At 41.5% G+C, this 19,801-nt stretch overlaps 1 pseudogene across 1 annotated transcript in view; it reads right to left on the reverse strand.

Moving 5' to 3' along the window:
* Positions 1–19,801, reverse strand: part of LOC146830540 (E3 ubiquitin-protein ligase TRIM39-like) — a 322,696-nt pseudogene that overhangs the window by 144,906 nt on the left and 157,989 nt on the right. Inside the window, exons 4-5 of the transcript XR_014961441.1 lie at positions 3,575–3,597; positions 1,367–1,482 (exon numbers count right to left, since the gene is read on the reverse strand). The product of XR_014961441.1 is annotated as an E3 ubiquitin-protein ligase TRIM39-like (transcript). The remainder of the gene's footprint in view (positions 1–1,366; positions 1,483–3,574; positions 3,598–19,801) is intronic.

Here is a 19,801-nt window from a genome sequence, read left to right on the forward strand (position 1 = left end):
CAAAATGTTAGATTAAGGCAATGATCGCTAATTCATTTCCTAAGGGAAAAGGATACATTTTAGTAATCAATTCTATCCATATGGATAAGATATTTGAAAAAGTATTCAAGATGGATAAAGAGCCATCTTTAATCTGTGTGTGGCAGGAAAAGTTGGTTCAATTGGGTGTCGCTACTGAAGTCATGCAGAAAAGGCTTGCTGTCATATAAAGTTGTTCATGTCTCAGACATTGAGAACTTAATTACAACAAGAAACAAATGTCATAGACAATTTTGCTTTCCATATAGTCCAATTTATTCTAAAAACATTTTCTTCAGTCACCAAAGGCAGAATTCCATAAATGAATAGACACAGCCTTCCTTGAGGTCCAAACACTCAAACTACTAAATTCCCAAACATTCAGTGCACATTCATTGCATTTGTTGGAGCTGATCTCAGCTTTCAACCCCATAAGGCACATCTATTTTTATTTTTATTCCTTGAGATGAAATACCAGTATTTGTAAAGCGCACAGCTACCTCTGAAGTGGTGCTGGGGGCCCTCGGGAAGATTAAGCAAGCTATTGCCCAGAGTCACATGGTGCTGGGCTAACCTGCGGCCAGCTCCGGGGATTGAACCGTGAACCCTGTAGTCCGGAGTCAGGCACCCTGGGCGCTGTGCCACACCTCTTCCACAAGAAGAGATGTTCAACTATTCTCCTGGGCTGCTTTATGACCCAATATCCAAATCCCTTGAAGCCTGCACTCTCATTTCCACCATCCAATAGTGAAGTACACACTTTTCTCTTCAGTCTAATACAATCCACATTCTCCTTCAAAACATCATCGATATAACATTTCCTCTTCCTTCTTATCACCTAGATCAATGGCACCTCCATGTCTGAAACAATCTTAAGCGCTCATACCTTGAATGCCAGATGCTATCAAGACCAGCCCCTTCTAATTTGTAATTATAGAATGATCAGTTACTGTACTTCATTCTACACAGCAGCAAACGTTTTGGGACACATATTAATTAATTACTCAATCAATTTAAGCTTGTAAAACGGCTGCTGGAGCTGAGGAAGTCATGTAGGTGGAAGTAACAATAAAAAGAATACTTTCTGGTTTCGCAGATTAATTACCACAAAACTAGGCTAGGCGCTAACTGAACTTGAGATCTATCACTAGAAGACTTTGCCGGTGCGGAGATGCCATATAATACATGCAGCACATAAAACATTCTGCACTGACCACAGTTGATCTAAGTGTACTTACATTTCCATGTAGAACCTACCCGAGATTCTCTCCCTTGAGTGTATGTCAACTTGTCACGCTCACTTTTCAAACCCCTCCCACAGACATCTTAAAGTCTGGCATGTACTCACTTTTCACTTGCTTTGTCTTGTCCAGCAGGTAGGTGAATGGTAGGCTAAAGTTCTGTGTAGTTAGCTCTGTTCCAGCAGGACTAGCCTTGGGTTTCTGATGGTTTATATTATCAAACCTAAGAAAAAAACAACGTTACACTACTCTGATTCTTAGAGTAATGGACATTGACCTTATCCAGGGATTCAATGTGAGGCACAAGAGGTATCTCTAGGAGACAGTGAAAGAGGGAGACTTTATAGTGAGCTGAGAAGAAACCAGGGACGTTCCAGATGTGAAGATGGCATAATGTTAGGCTACCCAGAAGAACAAGATGTAGTAAAGGAGACAGTTATAGCTATATTACTATTTAAATACTACTGGGGGGGGGGGCTCAGGTAATGTCAGCATACATGCACACAGTGAACACTATAATTGTTCTGAATTCTCTTGTGACTACCAGGCTCACCTAATATGTGTTCTGCCCTTTGTGGTCAGAAGACCAAAGGCTTGTGCAAGTCTTAAGATTCAGTTTGGGTAAGTTGGTGAATATGGAAACAGTTTAGAAAGTCTCCTTCCCTATGATGTCTTCTACTTTGCCAAAGTATTCCAAATAGGAACTGCCTCTGTCTTGATTTGGATCATATGGAATACACTAATATTGGAATCTCGCAGTCATAGTTAAACTGAAGCAAGCTGTGACCCTTGATTTGGTGGCATGATCTTGTATATAAAACATGTTTTTCTCTTGTCTCCATAACTGTGCTTCGGATTATCAAGTTTCTTTCAAGAATCAAGAGTGGCAAACCCCTATTGGTTACTTTTGTGAACTGCCCTAGAACTAACCTTGATTGTGTTTTACAGACTGGCCTCTACCCTTCAGACATATCCTATGTGTAGTAGACTGTAAGCTATATCCGCATTCCCTTCAGTGTATGTCTTCTCTATTTAGAAGGCCTGTGGTATCAACTGATATACAGAGAACAAGGTGGATTTTCCATAATGACTCCAACACTCATGAATCATTGCAAATTGACCATGTGGCACTGAAGACTCTCTGTGGGAGGAAAGGACACCAGATACACATACTCCAGCTTGCAAAAGCTGGTTGTATCTAACATTTACATTATGTCCATTCTGCAAGGGTGGTGTCGGCCCAGTGAATGGTATATTTCACAAACAGTATGAAAAGAAGGATATTATGACATATTCCAGAGCAGAAATCTGCTATAATGACATTCAGTTGCACAAAGGACAGCTCTAAGTAACTAATCGCAAGTTCACTCATTATCATCATTCGAGCGGAGTCAAACTATGCACAGTTGTTTCGTCCTGCCCCCTTACCGATTAAGCGCGAGAGCGGGGTGTAAGTACGACACGTATTAAGTGACAAATTAGGAATGTGACAGGATTCTATGTTCTAGATCCATAGCATAAATTTGGGGCATTGAAATAGTGCATGTGCTAAGTGGAATTTGCATAGTAACTGATAGGAGCATGTGGGACTGTCTGGGTGAACCTGTCTGTCAGTGTGCATGGATGCATGGGGCTCAGATGGTATTGGTCAGGGAACTGAGACAGAATGCGGGAGTGAAGCCGTTGGTTCTGTGTTTCGTAATATATTGCTAGAACCATGGTGTTACTTGCAGACGCAATAGACAATCAGAATTAATAGTAAAGCTTTTTAGAAGAAGCAGGTCGAGCAGGCGTAGTATGATGATATGAGAAGAGAACATAGATGAAAAATCAGTGGCAGTACCAGAAACTCTTTTCTCATACATACATCAGCAATATTCAATGGGTGATGGCAGTCTGAAAAACAATGTCCTCAAATTGAAAACCTTTTAGCTAAGAATCATTTATTTAGTTGCATGTAAATTTCTGTGTCTATGCAGGACACAGGCTAACAAATTACTAGCCTACTAAACGGCTATAAAACATAGAAACTGGGTGGTCTTATTTCAGAGTGATGCAGTGCTAAAAAAATGATATGTAATTCCATTGTTCAAGGCAGATGTGCATACAGAAATTGCTTTGGGAGTCTGCTCAATTACAGTTTACTGGAGGACAGTCCTGGTTGGCCGAGTCTGTGATTCACAGATATTGACTTTTCTTTTGTTAAAAAACCCTTCCATCTTTGACTCACATGTGCGCAGATGTATCTTTACACCACGGGTAATTGTATTCCATTTATTAAATATTTAGATTGACAACTGAAAAGAGAATCATACCTGTGAAATATGCTCTTGACACCCTAGAGAAAGAAAGACATGGAGAGAAACGTAAGGTCAACCAATAGTATACAAATGTGTATTTCAGATGACTAATGTGCATGACCTAACATTTTTAAGGCAGAGACCACAATATATCACAACAATATATTACAGATGTGGCTTATGGCATGAGACATCAGACGCCTGCACCTCTGGGAGCTTCCTTATTCAAAGGACTTAGGTTTAAATTGAGAGTGTAGCCGTCTGCCCCAGCAACCTGCCAGTGTAGAGGATTTACCACTCCAGTGATAGGCAAATCTTCACATTTTGAGATATTACTGAAGAGTCTGCAATCCCTCCTGAGTCCCCTCATAGCTCCTCCCCTTTGATACGCCCATGCTGACCAAGCCTTTTCCAAACCCTGGATCCTTTCACACTGCCCCCCTCTGACCCTCACCCCTCGCTCCTTTCCCTGAACTGATTTAGTTCCTGAGAAGGGACCACCAAACAGGGGATGCATTTCAAAGATGTACATTAAGACTCCCAGATGCCTGGAGGCACAGCTCACCATGCCATGGGGCTCTGACAGAAGGGTGCTCTCTTAACAGCAGTAAATCAAGCAGGAGGGCCAAGAACAGGCAATCATGGAGAGGTACTTGTGAGGCTGTGGTACCTTCCCTGACTAACATGGAGGAAACAGCACCATTCTGGAGTTAGAGGAGTCATTGGGCCCAGATAATAATCTAGGAGTCCCCAAGTACATGTTGGGAAATGGGGGTAGGATTATGGTAAAGTAGTGACACTCATGGACTGTTGTGGGCCCCAAAGTTTATTGATTTTGAGGATTATGCACCAAAGTATAGTGATCTTATGAAATATGTGCCCCATGTAGAAAGGGTTACCTGAATATATTAATCCTGCTGATGTGACTGACCATTATAGATAAGGATATAAAATGTGTAAAAAAATACTTTTTGCCCCTAATCATTCAAATAAAAGTGGACAGAGCTGTGGAGAAATAGCTGTACTGGTTAGTAACTGGTCACACAGTGGACCCCCCCCCCCCCCAGTGAGAACCTTAATTAATTTTCAGTTAAAAACTACTAATATGAAGAAGAAAGTGTCACAGGTAAACAACTGGTACTAATAGAGCGCCACGTTATTCAGAAAATTGTAGGGGTGCATCATATTCACTGTTAGTCCGCACCCACATATTAATCGAAATTGTATTAAGGTGTGACTCAGAAATGTATCACTCGAATCTGCCTAAAATAGTGTGATTAGAAATGTAACCATGCTTTTCATGAAGAGCAATATCGTAGTTTACTGCAATGTATTTTAGTCAATGCATAATGATTGGTTTTCATGCAGTGCGGTGCATTAGGTTTAAACTTCCACCATATTAAAGTCTGCACGTGTAGTTTACTTACTCATATATGGAATGTAATGAAATCAATGATTAGAGAGTGATTATAAAATGTGTGTTTAAACTTTGCAAAGGCCTGATCGCATATTCGTTTAAAGATAAAGGCCTGTTCATTTCTTATATTAGGTAAATGCTGTAGGCTGAAATAGATTTCCCTTGGTAAGGCTTTGGGTTTCAAGGATGTTAGAAAACCTTAGAGAAGTGGAAAGTTTCTTGTTCTCATGTTTCTGTTGCAGGTGCAAGGACACTTAGCTCGTTAGAGAGACTAACACTTTGTTTTAGGAGTTAGGATGGTACGAGAAGCCAATATGGGAGTACACCGGAATTTAGGGATGATACTTTCGGCAGAGATGGTGCCTGGGATCCAAGGTCAAGCTAACCGCCGCTGGATAGGATGCAAGTTTCGTTGGGAAAGTACTGGAAGAAGACCTGGCTGAAGAGGTGTGCCGGAGGGCGTGTTCTATGTTTTTGGGATTTTGTATTAGAGACAGTGCCCCGAGGGTTGAGCAGTTGAGGCTTAGATGGGAAACTAGAAGGAGGATCTTAGAGCGAGCTCTGACTAAGTGAGTGTACTTCCAAGGAAGTCTTCACTTTTGACACCTTTTATTCTCTTGCCAGGGAGGGAAAATGCTAAGTAGGGATGTCACCTTAGAGATGGAGTAGGGATAGACTTACTGATTTTTCTTTTAAGCTATTGACTTCTAATGTAGAGACTGGAGTAATTATCGCATTTCTGATGCTACTGGAATTGATTATTCTTCTTATTCTGAGTCGGATGAGACTCCTGCGTAGGATTTCTTTTGTATTAGTGCCCATTTATTTTCTTCACCTTGTACTGAGGTGCTTGTATGTGCAGTTGTTCTTGGTCGTAATAAATTCCTAAAATTGAGAATTGGAGTCAGTGGTCCTTTTAGAGTTTAAATCCAACTATTTCATTATGTGTTAAAATTCGGTTTCTCCCCTCTACACTATTTAGCAGATAAAAAGATCCTGGCGACCTGAGAGGATTCTTGGTGATGGTAAGGTAGATAAGAATACGGCGTCATCAGTACCCATACACTCACAACCAGAGATGATCACATCCAAGGTTCTAGAGGTAGTCCAGCTAGTAGGTGATTTACCAGTGCAACTGTCTGAACTTAAACTAATCAAACAGGTGTGTAGTCTCTTTCATTGTGTAACTGGATGAGACAATTCTGCTAGGGCCATACATTCTGTGTTTCCAACTGATAACATCACAAATGCCCCAGTGCTATAGTACTGTAGACCCTAGAGTCCTAGATACTTGCTGGGGATCTCCCTCATGCAGTTATCATCAAACCAGTGAATCTACACACTCGAGAGGAGACGCAATCATAGATGTAATTTTGGGGTCATCAGGGAATGCAGCTGCGACCCCTGCCTTGTTCCTCGCGACCCCTGGGACTGCCTTTCAATCCCTGGTCTGAGAGGTGGCAAAATCAGTGCCGGGAGCACAGAGGAAGCTCATCCTTATGGATGTCAGATGGGGTTCCACTCTCCTTGTTTTATGTCTTTTAGGTGGAAAATATGGGAACCCTACTATACAAAATCTGTTTCTTGTGCAAGAAACCTGTTACAAGGTGTTTTTGGATACTGCTCCCTGATTGAGTACTAGACTTTGTCACGGTCTTTGTGAACTCACAATAATACTACTATTTCCATTGCCATGCCTATGCTATGACATTGCTTCTGTCTGGGAGTAGTTGACTGAAGTAGTAAAGTATAGGTATTCTTCCCTAAACCGGATTGCAAGGGTTTCCTATAGGCTCTTCCTGGTAAATCCATGTAGTAGATCATAGCTGAACTCCCTGAGTACATGGAGTATGTCAATGTGAGTTCAGGGGTACATGCAAGGTGGATACTTAGGTTGCGTTACCACCTATATTGACAAAATCAATATGGTTGGAGGTGCTCCATTGTTGTTTTCTCCATTCCAGCAAGTCCTCCATGCTATGCTCCCTTAGACCCCTCAATGTGTAATATACTATGAAGCCAAGGGCAGTGCTTGGCTTTCAAAACATTCTCAAAAAGGACCATTAATGACCTGGCTGAACCTCTATATCAGTTTTGGTAGGTCAAGATTTGAGGCAAACTAAAACAAGACTTTGGCTGGTTAAGTGCAAAATGAGACACACTTCATGGAAAAGACTAGGCCGATGGAGCACCCTTGAATCCAGTGCACTGAACTGGGGACAGAATCTATCTATCTGGAATACACAAATGACAAGATGATAGTTTAACCCTTTCATTGTTGCCAAAGAGAACTGGCTACCTGAAAGATAAATGTAAAGAGTGGTTCCCCTAACATTTGGGTGACCATGGAATTTGATTCCTCAAGCGAGTCCCTCTCACTTATCCAGTGTACAAGGTTTGACTCAGTGACACTGTGCACATCTCTGTCCAAAAAGGACCACACTAAAGACAGAATCCATGGCTGTCATTCACTAAGGTGCTAGGGTCCAATTCACAGGAGAGCAGAGAAGATCTGTGCTCCTGAGTATGCTGAAGAGGAGCTAAACCGCCTTGTGTGCTTAGAATCTCCTCGCTCCAACAGTGCCTCAGAAGCTGTGTGACCCAGCTGCTGTGCGTTGCGTAGCGCTGCTAAGTCTGACCAAGACCAGAGACAATGCTGAATGGCCCAAGCCAACATGTACTGAACACCTGCAAATCCCACACATTAAGGTACTGTAGCCCCAAGGCCAGTGTGCTAACCATGAGTGAAGTCCACAGGAATGTGGCCTGTGAATTCTGTGAGCTATTGCACTGCAGTATGTAAGACCAACTTGTGATACTAGAAAATGTACCGCATGAGGTGGAAAGTAGCCTTTGTGAGCTGGCTCCCAGGAAGTATCAATCCACTATATTCTCATTCGAGAGGCACGTTATGAGGTTGCCCATCACTGCTTTTAGCTATGGCTTTGTCAAATGACATGTGGCATCCTGTGTGATGACCCATCACGCTTAAGAACCAACTCCACCAATAAATGAAGCTGTACCTGAAAACTGGCATCCCTAGAGTGTGGACAGCCAAGCTGCAAAAACAGAAGACATCACCCTTGCTAAGGTAATAAAGACCACAGCAACTCTAAGTGCAGCCTTACTCAGTGACCACCACCTCTGACAATACTGTCTCAGAACAAGCGCATATGATCAGACTGCAGCAGGCCAACACCGCTACTTCCAGTCTTCCACACCTGACATACTGTGTGTTGCCCCAACAGATCCTTCACTTTCAAATAACCTATGGACACTGAAATTATTTAAATCCTGAACTCCTTAGGGGCCCTGAACTCTCACATGAGACTACGAACAGTATTTCCAAGCACAACAGTATTATTTGTGATTTATTGTCATACAACAATAAAATGTTCCAATAAAACCATTTCAACATTTTAATGGCACTATTAGTATTCATTACTTTGCTGAGGGTGGAAGGTGTCACATCTATATGCACCAATATTCATTACATTATATATCGATATCACCAGTAGAAAAAAAATACGTGTTTGAAGTATATATTTAATAGACAGAGTATAATGCGGTCAAGAATCTGGGAGGTCACAGAAGTGAGTAAACCACTTCTTTGTACACATGCAGGTCATCAAAGAGGTTTTTTTGTGTTTTGCAATCCTATTCACTTCAGTGTGTAGGATTTAGCCCTGTGGTTAGGGTTAGTTGAGCGTGGGGTGTGGTGGAGCCATTCAACATTTTATCTCAATTTCTATGCCTTCTTTTTTAGTTGTGGGACCATGCCTTGCTCAGCAAGCATTGTCTGACACTCGCATAGCAGATGTGTGGGATTGTAAAAGTAATAATTAAATCCCCTTTAACAACCGCAGGTCCATAACCAGTGGGTTTGCAGAGGGTTTGCAGTTCTGTTTTCAACCTATTTGTCAGAAGTTCACATAATAATGCAATAAATCAAGGGGAGAGGAAGATGAATGCGTCATTTTTTGCATCAGGTAAGTATCTGCTGCTTAGATGTGTGTGTAATCTACAAGTCTAGTGTTCCAGTTCTAATACGTGAGCTTCAGTGGTAAAAGTGTCACCATCAGCTCAAAAGTTTCTTATACAATACCTGAGTTGGATACAATATTCATATAATAAGACACTTATTTATATCTGTTGCTATATATGATTATTTTTTATTTATATGCATGTGCACTGTAATACATGTTCACTGACCTACAGTGTTTAAATAAACATCTAAATGTATTCACAATTTAATAATCCATTTTCATCCACTAGTGAAAGTACGTAATCACAAAATTAACTTGAAAATTCTCTTTTCAGTGAATCTCTAATGTACAGTTAATATGTTTTAAAAGTTTTTATGGTTTCTAATTGAAATAAACATACCTGTGACTGTGTGAGGAAACAAGCTTTTTCCAGGGCCAAACCCATATTTTGCCACCATTTTGACTACTAGGCAATGGTGTAATGACTTTGATATGACTTGAGCCCTGCTATTAATCACTCAGTACATGTGCTCTTTCTCTTAAAAAGGCACATGGAGGTGTGGGATATCCCCAACTGGCATAACTTAGCTTACTTGTAAGTCCCTAGTATAAGGTGCCAGGGGTACCTGGAGCCTGTATGTTAAAGTTTCCTCTTATGGACAGCAGTACTATTTGCTGATAAGGCAAAATCATGACTCTCAGCCTGCCATTGTTGGGTCGCAGAGCAGTTTAAACTGCTAAATCGACTTTGACATTTCAAGCTATGGCAACACCCAAGCCTTCCTTTTTCATATTAGTAAGTCACCCCTAAAGCAGGCCTACTGAGCTCTAAAGGTAGGGTGCATTACATTACAAGAATTAACCTATGGTTTCATGTTTTAAGGTTCTTAAAATAAAAACCGACATTGTTGGTTTTTACTGTGGAAAGGCTTGTAGACCCATTGGTGAGTGCAGAGATTTAATGGTTACTTCTAATTTATTGTCCCTGGTGGGCAAAGTGCAACTTTAGCAAGTTGCCACTGAGTTGTCCAAGGTTTTCTAGTGCCCATTTAAGGTTGCACACAAAAGTATGTCCTCAAGGCAGTCTTCTTGCCTCCTGGAGAGAAGTTTGAATGCCTCCCAGGAAATCCTGCAAAGGAACTACCGGGGTAGGAGGTGTTATCACCTCTCGCAGGGAAAACAACACAAGGTGGGAGACAAAAGGTAAGCTTTAAAGAGGAAGCCACCTTAGAAGTGAAAATTGCAAGAACACACAAGAAGGGCTGCTGTTTAGGTAGACAGGAAAGTGTTGGGGGAACTGAGAGGAAAACACTTACCAAGCCACACACAGAGAGAGGTTCAGCCATCTTGGGACTTGGGGAGAATAGTGCACTCTGGGATTAGAACAAGCCACACTTCACAGGAGTTTGTCATCAAGCTGGAGGGACCAGAGTATTCTATGGGCTAATGACAGACACCTCCTCTTAGGGCGGCACTTCCTGGGCATAAAGGAGTCCCCCTTGGCCACCAGATCTCAAGTTCTCACCCGGACTGAACAAGAAAACTGAAGAAGGACTGCCCTGCTGACCCTGGGCCCAACAAAGGAAAGGCTGCAGCAAAATTGGGCTAGTGAAGAAGGGACTGTGCCTGTGGTGTCCTGCTCATGTGGAAGCTGTCCACTGAGCCCCGATAGAAGAGGAGATTCCAAGTGTTGACTGACTTCCTGTTTCAACATTAGGGCCACAAAAGGTGGAGATGCCTGCCTGGGAAAGTTGGTAGCCCAGATCACCAAATGGTTGCTCACCGCCACATGGCAACCTGGCTTCCCAACACTCAAAGTTGAACCTGAGTCTGATCTGAGAGAGTTGTCGGAGTGCAGTTTGGTTGCCCAAAAGGAGAGCCATTGACAAAATAAGGAAATCGCTGGTTTTGTTGTGTTCGGGGACTAGTGGTCTACTGGCTTTTTGCAGGACCAAAGAGGTCCTCTAGGGAAGTAGATCACTGTGGATAGAAGAGAAGATAAAGCAAAAACCTCCCTTTCTGCAAAAGTTGGGCCAGCTAACACTTGTGCCAGGAGTCCTTATATCCCAAATCAATAAAGGGTGGCTAAGCCCCCATGCATCAATGTTGGAATGCAAGTGAGTAGACCCCAATTAAAGAGATCTAAGTTGATCAATAAGAATAGCATTTACAAGAAAGTCAGTGCCAAGATATACTCCTTGAAACATCTCCTTGAACCTGAAGCTCTAAACCCTCTTGATTTGTCAGTACCTGTTGTGCCAGCCAGCTCGCAAAGCAATGTATTCCCTTTCTTTAAGGGTAAAGGATCTTCATCAGGGTGCTCTCACAATCCAAACAACGGCTCACAGTTCCAGAAGGACAATAAGCAAAAAGGAGTATTCAATAGATAAGGAAGAAGAAAAGACAACACAAAATCTCAAAATAACACACAAGAAAAATTTGCTTTGAGAACTCAGAGGTGCTTGACATAACAACTAATAAAGAAGAGATCCCCAGTTCGAAGGAACATGATGAAATGATGATTACCCTAAGGTCCATGTGGATCCTCCCCTGTCGAAGCCATTTCATGTAGACATTTCTCAAAATAGACAATACTCTTTTAATGTGCCCTCAAGCTTTCTTAAGCCTTTGGCTAAAACTTTTGCCTGCACTGAAAGGTCCACTTGCAGGGGACCACTGCCAGTGGAAAAAAATATTGTCTCGGACTGTGTCAAATGTAACCTCAAAATTAGATTTTATTGCCCTATTTGATTAATATGTAATACTGAATAGGTCTTTTTTTACTATCTTTTTTATTGAAAGTTTTGAATTGAAGATGGTTCAAAGTAGTGATATTGCTATAGTGAATGTTATGCACTCCCACTCATAAGTCTTCAGTGACCATTTACGTCTACGGTGGTGTCCAACCTGATCCAACAAAATAGTGAGTTTTTTTTCCATTGTAGGGGGATTTACATAATCCCAGTATTCCGTGAGAGTAGTAGCAACTAGTAGTAACAAATAGTTGCTGGAGGGAAACCATGACCTATTAGTTTTCCACAGCATTGAGGAAAGGCAGGTCTCCCAGCTGGAGACAGGGGAATAAGGGATCCTTTTAAAAGCTGAAGATGAGCTGAAACAATGGAGTTGAATTATCAGCTTCCATCAATTAGAATTGTGTGCTGGGACAAGCAACTAATAGGTACAGTTAATAACACTTTTAAAGTGGTTTCCTGGAATGCAGCAGGATTGCTGAATTACCCTGATTAAATAGATTTTTTTTAAAACCTAAGACCCGATGTGGCCTGCATCCAGGAACCATGGTGTTTGAATGACTTTCTAATGGATGGCAACTTTGTGCTGAGCTGTAAGGCTGCCACGTTTAGGAGTAGACATGCCAAGAGTGGTGCAGCTATATTGCCGACCAATAATTTGAGTTGGGACTATTGTTGTGTCTCACATTCATCAAATTTATTTCAAGCTGTAAAACTCTCCCATGGGCAGCATATAATCATGGAAGACTCAATGGTGTTAGTAAATGCCTATATTCCTCCTGATCCCATGCATAATGCTCTTCTCGCCACCTTGTTTCCATTTATAAACACGGTGGTAGACCAGGAAGGTGTGCATAAGGAGTTACAAGTCGGGGACTTAAATTTGTAAATTCTCAAATTACTCAATCGGCCTATTCTCTGACCTAAAGAAAGAAGAAGCTTTAAATATTCCCCCGGCTTGCTTCCCCGCAAATATGAAATTCCATGAAGGAGACGCTCTGTTATTGGATCTACTCAGGAAAAATAATAGTGAATGGCAGAGTTGATTTTGACTCCTCAACAACCTTTACCTATAAGTAATATTCTGAGTGGTCCATCAGCAACTATTTGATAGCTTCCTTTCCCGCATACAGTTCAGTTCTGGAAATCTCTATTTCCCATGACTCCTGTAGCGATCATAAAGCAATTTATTTTTTGGTAGAATTCAGCCCTATAGAGGTTGACTCATGGAAGTTTAATGGGAACTTCACAAGTTTTAGGAAACATGCGGGTAGTAACCACTGGAGACCAGTTTTGTTTAATAGAGTAAAAGAGGTGTTCGAAGAGATGATGGTTAATAGAGAATCCAGGAGACCGATGCGCTTTATGCATACACTCAGACTATGAGACTACTTGTAAGTCAGGTTGATGAAAGAGAGCCAGTGCCCGACCCGAAACCCTACAGCAGCCAACTGTAACTCTAAATAAAGAAATAAACAGATTAGTTAGAATCCAGTTCCCCCATTCTCTGTGGAAAGAGGAAATGAATTTACCTCCTAAAGAGGGGAAAAGGGAATTCAAGGAAAAGATGAACACGCATTGGCCTTTGGGATCGTATATGTGTTTAGCCAGAGGTATTGGTTTTGCCATTGTGGCTGCTGTGCAGTGTGTTGAAAAGTTATAATAAAAAAGTGTTATAAGCATTTTTGTTACTTTATATATAACCAAGAAGACATTATGTACAACTGAACATAAAAAAAGTCTTGTCATTTTTGGTCGTTGCAATGTTGGCAACTTCTTCCTGCCTGTTCTAATGTTGAGGTGGTGCTTAGTGATGCTGAGGTGGTGTTGAGTGGTGTTGTGGTGGTGCTTAGTGATGCTGTAGTGGTGGTAAGGCGGTGGTGTTGCGGTGCTACTTCGTTGGTGCTAAGGTGGTGCTGAGATCTGTTCAGTTGGTGTTGTGTTGAGGTGCTGCATCAGTATTTCAACTGTGAAATCATATGCCATAAATAACTTTAAAAAATAGAGCTAACTTAATTTGCATGTTTCCTTTTTAAATAATAAAAAATTATTTCCTTTAAAAGCCAATGGGTTGCATTTCAAACGTAGAGAATGTACATTGCTTTCACTTATAAATATGTCAACAGCAAAAATGGTATGCTGTAAATTTGCTCCACAAGTAACAAAATCGTACCATTTACTTATCCTGTTTTTGCAGCAGAGAAAAGTTTCTTTAATATGGTCCCAGAGATAAAACATTTGCCTTTCTAGTAGTTGGACGAGCTTCTTCTAAGGCTGATCACGCCCAAAAGCCTTATATTCTTTGATGTGAGCAACAAAGTAATGGAATTTTAAAATTCTTCTGCCTCATGTTTGCTGAGCGCTGGTACAAAGCTAGAGGCTTGTTGTTTGTGTCTGCAGGACTGCAGCGGGTGGTCACTTTCTGCCCTCAAGCTGTTGGTACCCATGTCACGGAGGTTCTGTCGACTGGGGGTGCTTTCTGTCTCTTCAAAACATCCATGATGCTTGTTCACCAAGCCCTGACAGCGATTGGCCACAGTGCTTCATATTCAAATAACAAGTGTGATCGCCCAATGTATTGCTCAGGAGGTCACTGCAGCTTGCACTAGTTATTGGAACTACGATCACTGCCACATGCCAGTATGAACGCTTCCTACTGATCATCATCACATTTGGACAGTTAAAACCATTCAAAGCTACAGAAAGCAGTAAGGATGGCTTGGACGCGCTAGAATTATGTTTTAAATGTGTATTTAAATATGTGGACTGTCATGTGAAACTATATGCTGGTGTCAAGCATAAGCAAAGACCAGCACAATTTAAGCACTGAAATTTATGCATTTGGTTTTTCCTCCTGTTTACAGATTAGTGTTTTTCATTTCATTTCATTTCAAACCTTTATTTCGGTCAATTTCAACCATAAAAGATGCATTTTAAAACTTTTTCCATAGAAATGAATTTGTCAATCAATTAGTTTTACTACCACATGCTAGGGCAATTGAGTACATTTAACATGATCCATTCCAGCTATGCCATTAAAACTTGTCTATTTCAATAAATACAATAAAAACCATTTAAGAATCATATAAAAGCTAGGCGTTCAAAATAAAACCACATTATAATGAAATCCATAAATTTTTCAATCGTAAGCATATCATATCATACATTTATCAGAATTTGATTAATATCATCTCTAAAAATTAAACTTCATAGGGTAGCAATTCACCAAAGAACTGCCATTAGTTAATAAAGTGCAAAGTGCAAAAGCCTATAAGAGTATAAGCTGTAGTTGCGTGATCTTGGCTTTTATAGCTTCATTCCAATTTTGGCTCTTATAAGGTTCACATTAAATAAAAATCTACTTGCACTAAAGACAACCAATTGTGACGTGTCTGTCTTAAGTATACGTTCTGCCTCTCTACAATGTCTAACATTCAGGTTTTTGCAAACTGGTTTAATCCATCTTTTCCTAGGGATATCATATGAGGGACAGAAAAATAATATGTGTAGGTCATTTTCCTTAACCTCTTTTGTGCATACACACACCAATCACAGCTACTATTGCCATAGTTATTACCCCATCTAGATGTATTAGCGTTTGTCTGGAGGACCCCATATCTAAATTTCAAAAACAAAGGTTTTGCTAATTGTGGACGTACCTCATCTAGAAAGGGTTCAAAATGTGCTACATCTTTGTAGAGGAGAAATCGTGATATTAAAGATCCCAAGGTAGAGCTATGTAACCCGTTGTTGTTAATATGGGCCCAAAAGGAAGACTTTAATAGTTTCTTACACACCATGGTCAACTGGGATAGGTTCTTCCCGAAAGTGTGATAGGCCTAGCTTCTTCAACCACGCTGTCACATGTTTAAGCCATGGGATGTCCTTACTTTGATCAATTTTCATGATCTCCTCTAGACCTTCTTTGGAGTGCAATAACTCTGGGGTGGCCAAATTCTCGCCCCGAAATAAAAAGGGTTGTAATAGAGCATAGTGATCAGTTTGTTGAATGTTGAGATCCATAACAACTGGGATCAGGGGTGTCCTATTTGGGAGTCTTAGCATTTTCCGAAATAAATTATTTTCTCCCAATTCGAAATTCTTTTTACAATATGGCCCTCATATTTCTGCCCCATATAGAGCGGCTGATTGGGCTTTGTATTTAAATACCTCTTAAGCAGGTGAAACTGCCTTCAAGATGCTTGCCCCATGTTTCTTCAGAATAGGGGTTGAAGTTTGAAGCATGATTAACCTGTTTTTTTCCAGTTGTGGCTTCCAGGTCAATTTAGTGTCTAATGTGATAACTAAGTATTTAAAACTTTGCACATACTCTAATTTCTGATTATTTAGTACTAAATTCTTTTTAAAAGATTGGTGTGGATTTATTGACATGTATTTAGTTTTGCTGGAATTGATTTCGAGACCTTTCTTAGTGCAATACATATGAAAGGAATCCATTAAACATTGCAGTCCCTTTGGGGTTTGCGGGATTAGAATGGTATCATCAGCAAATAGTAATACTGGTACCACTTTACCTCCCAACTTTGGTGAGTCGTTATTACAGCCTTCTAAGTGTTGGGGGATATCATTTACATAACGTGAGAAGAGGGTGGGTGCCATTACGCACCCCTGGCGTACACCCCTTCTCACTGGTATCGCCTTAGTAAGTTCTCCCCTAGACCCCATCTTACTTTAGCAAAGTTCCCATCATGGAGCCTTATTATTTGTACAAGCAATTCGAGTGGCACCCCTAAGCATTTCAGTGAATCCCACAGTTTGTTCCGGGGTACCAAATCGAATGCTGCCTTTAAATCCACAAAGGCGATGTATAAGCTACCCTTCCTTATGTTTTTCCAGCATATACATATAAATCTAAAAACTTGGTCAATTGTGCTGGTTTTTGTTCTGAACCCAGCTTGGTATCTTGAAAGTATTTTGACCTCTTCAATCCACTCTGTTAGTCTACCTAAAATGTGCCTAGCAAAAACTTTTTGTATGTGAGATCAATCAGACTAATAGGGCGATAGTTTGCTGGATCATATCGATTACCCTTTTTAAAAATTGTAACAATTTCTGCCCCTTTCCATGTTTCCGGTATCAGTGAAAATGCAACTATTGCGTTGCAAAGATAATTTATATATGGTCCCCAGACACCGATATCGTGTTTTAGTGAATCTCCAGGAGTCTTGTCAGGTCCTGGAGCTTTCCCTGCTTTAACTGCCTCAATTGCCTGTATTGTTTCTTTTAAACTAAAATGCAAGTTGGCAGCCTTTGCAGTGGTCTCCATATCTTTAGTTATCACAAATTGCCCACAGGTAGTTTCTGAACAGAGACGAGAAAAGGGGGCAACCCAAGTGTTTTCATCAAGAAATAAATCTTTGGGGGCCCTTCCTGTTTTATTCCCTTTCGCTATCAAACTCCAGAAACCTGTCTGGTCCTTGAACTTGGCCGCGCTGAACATCCCATGTTTTCTTTGCTTTTTCAAGTGCTCGCTTATGATTATATCTTTTTTCCCTTCTTATAATTAAATTATTGCTTTTAATTGCTTGGATAAGCTCTGTCTTAGCTACCCGGCAGTCTTTGTTGTACCAGGGATTTCCATGGTCCTTCCGATAGTTGACTCCTGCGTTTCTCTCTTTGGATAAATTGCTTACATCCGGAGTTAAAGCATCCACCATAGTGGTGTGTAAGTCTAGCATTGAAATTGTATCTGCTGGTAGGTTTAAAAAGGGTGTACTAGTATCTGCAAAGATGGTATAGATATTTATCATAGATTGAGGATTCCCTAGAATATACGGCCACTTTACAGCTTGTCGATTGTTAGTTATTATAATATTGGCCTCAATAGTACTAGCATCTTTTTTGCCCACTAGAGTGGATAAAAGGGGCTTTGGTTTTAATGTCAATTGTAGAGGACGGTGATCGCTCTCCGTTCGGGAGTCTATTTTTAAATCCAGAACATGTGGCCAAAATTCTATCGACACTAGTATATAGTCTATATTACTCCGGGAGCTGCCTCTACAGAATGTATATGCATTTGGTCTATCGGAAGGCAGAGGGCCGTTCCATGCTCTTGACCCATTGTAAGTTTTTATTAGTGTTTTTCACAATCATTCCCCATTTCTTGAACTAAATAATCTATTCTTTTGCATGTCCCCAGCACTAATGTCCTTTCTGTCCTCAGTCTTTATAGCACCAACCTTCGGGCAGTAGCTGCGCTTTATAAATCCGATTTACAATTACAATTTCAACTTGCTCACAAAGACACTGTTTATTTGCATAGTGTTGTTGCGCCTTTACTTAAAATAACTGGCAAATGATTATGGATTCCTACAAATGAATAAGCAAAATGCTTTCTTGCCTGCTTCTGAGGACCCTGTCCTCACCCCAAAGGCAGAAGGAGTTTGAGGTAAGTGATTTACGTGCTACCACGGCCTGGTGAAGTGCAGAGAAGTGGAAAGTGAGGTCACGGGGAACCCAAGGCGCAACACAGCAACAAAGCTGAAGACCACAAATCCAGTGGATAGACACTGCACTCTGATGTCTTTGTGTTTACCCATTTTCTGACAGAAATAGAGCAGAACATGGCAAGCAATAATAATGCCAACACGAGAATAAATTGACTCCGCACACAACTAGTGTAGTGCACAGTAGGTGCATGAAGTTAGCTAAGCTGCAGTACTCAAGAGTATGTAACGGGTGAGGTTTGGCTGCAGCACATAGGGGTATCAAGTGGCTTATGCCACATGCGCATGAGCACCACAAGGGGCAACAGAACCTCTGTACCTAGGGAGAAGTGGCAAACACCAGATAAAGGGTGTCAATCTCCAATAGATGGGTGGATGGGCTGCAAACTGCAGAGCGATTGACTGCAACACGGACAGAGAGGCAAAGTAGGCAGCACAATTTGAATTTAAAAGCATTTATTGAGCGCACTTATACCATGCGGTTTCATGGCGCTTTGGGTGGTGCAGTGGCCGTCGACAGTGAGAGGCTAGGCATTGTAGGCGCGCAAAAATAAAAAGGTTTTGAGGTCCTTCCGAAACTGTACATAGGAAGGAGATGTACGAAGGGCAGCAGGAAGGGAATTCCAAAAGAGCGGGGCGAGAACAGCGAACTTTGCTCCGCCAGATTTCTGTTTCTTAAAGCGAGGAATGGCCAAAAAAGCCATATGGGTGGAGCGAAGTTCTCGGCTTGGAAGATAAGATTTTATGGCAGAGCATATAAACTCAGGGGCGGTTCCCGACCTAGCCTGGAAAGTGAGGCAGCCAAGTTTGAAAAGAGCGCGCTCTCTCACCGGAAGCCAGTGCAATGCTTTAAGCAATGGAGTGGCTCGATGGTGTTTGGGTAGGCCGTAGATCAAGCGGGCCGCTTGATTCTGTACAAGTTGCAAGCGATGAAAAGCATAAGCAGGAGCCCCATTGTAAATGATGTTGCCATAGTCAATTCGTGATAGTACCATGGCCAACACAATGATCTTTAGGGCAGATAGGGAGAAAAAGCGAGAAACTTTCCTGATTACTCTTAGTGAAAAGAAGCAGGCAGAGACAACTGATCCAACATGTGAATGAACGGAAAGTTGTGAGTTTAGAATAATCCCGAGCGTTTTGACTTTAGGGACAGGGAGAGGGGGAACACCAAGTGACAAAGGCCAGTGAGAAGGGGCCCACGGACTGCAACCACCTCCGGTCAAGACTAACTCGGTCTTGTCCGGATTGAGTTTGAGGTGGTTGCAGTTCATCCAATCCTGGATAAATGTCATAACTGTTCGGACGTTAAGGGCAGATGAGGAGGAATTTGAAAGATTGAAAATTAGCTGGAGGTCATCGGCGTAATTGAACACCGTGACCTCCATCTGCTGTAACGAAAAAATGAGGGGGTAGATGTATAAATTAAATAGGAGGGGGGAAAGTGATGAGCCCTGAGGAACCCCACACTCCACCTTATGGGAGACAGCGGTGAAATCGGCCAAGTGGACGGCTTGGGCCCTCCCTGTCAGGAAGGACTCAATCCACGAGAAGGCCAAGCCTTCTATGCCCGCCGCCCTGACACGGTTAAGGAGGATGGAGTGGTCCACCGTGTCAAA

This window comes from Triturus cristatus, chromosome 5_1 (assembly GCF_964204655.1).
Source record: "Triturus cristatus chromosome 5_1, aTriCri1.1, whole genome shotgun sequence".
NCBI classification, from domain to species: domain Eukaryota; kingdom Metazoa; phylum Chordata; class Amphibia; order Caudata; family Salamandridae; genus Triturus; species Triturus cristatus.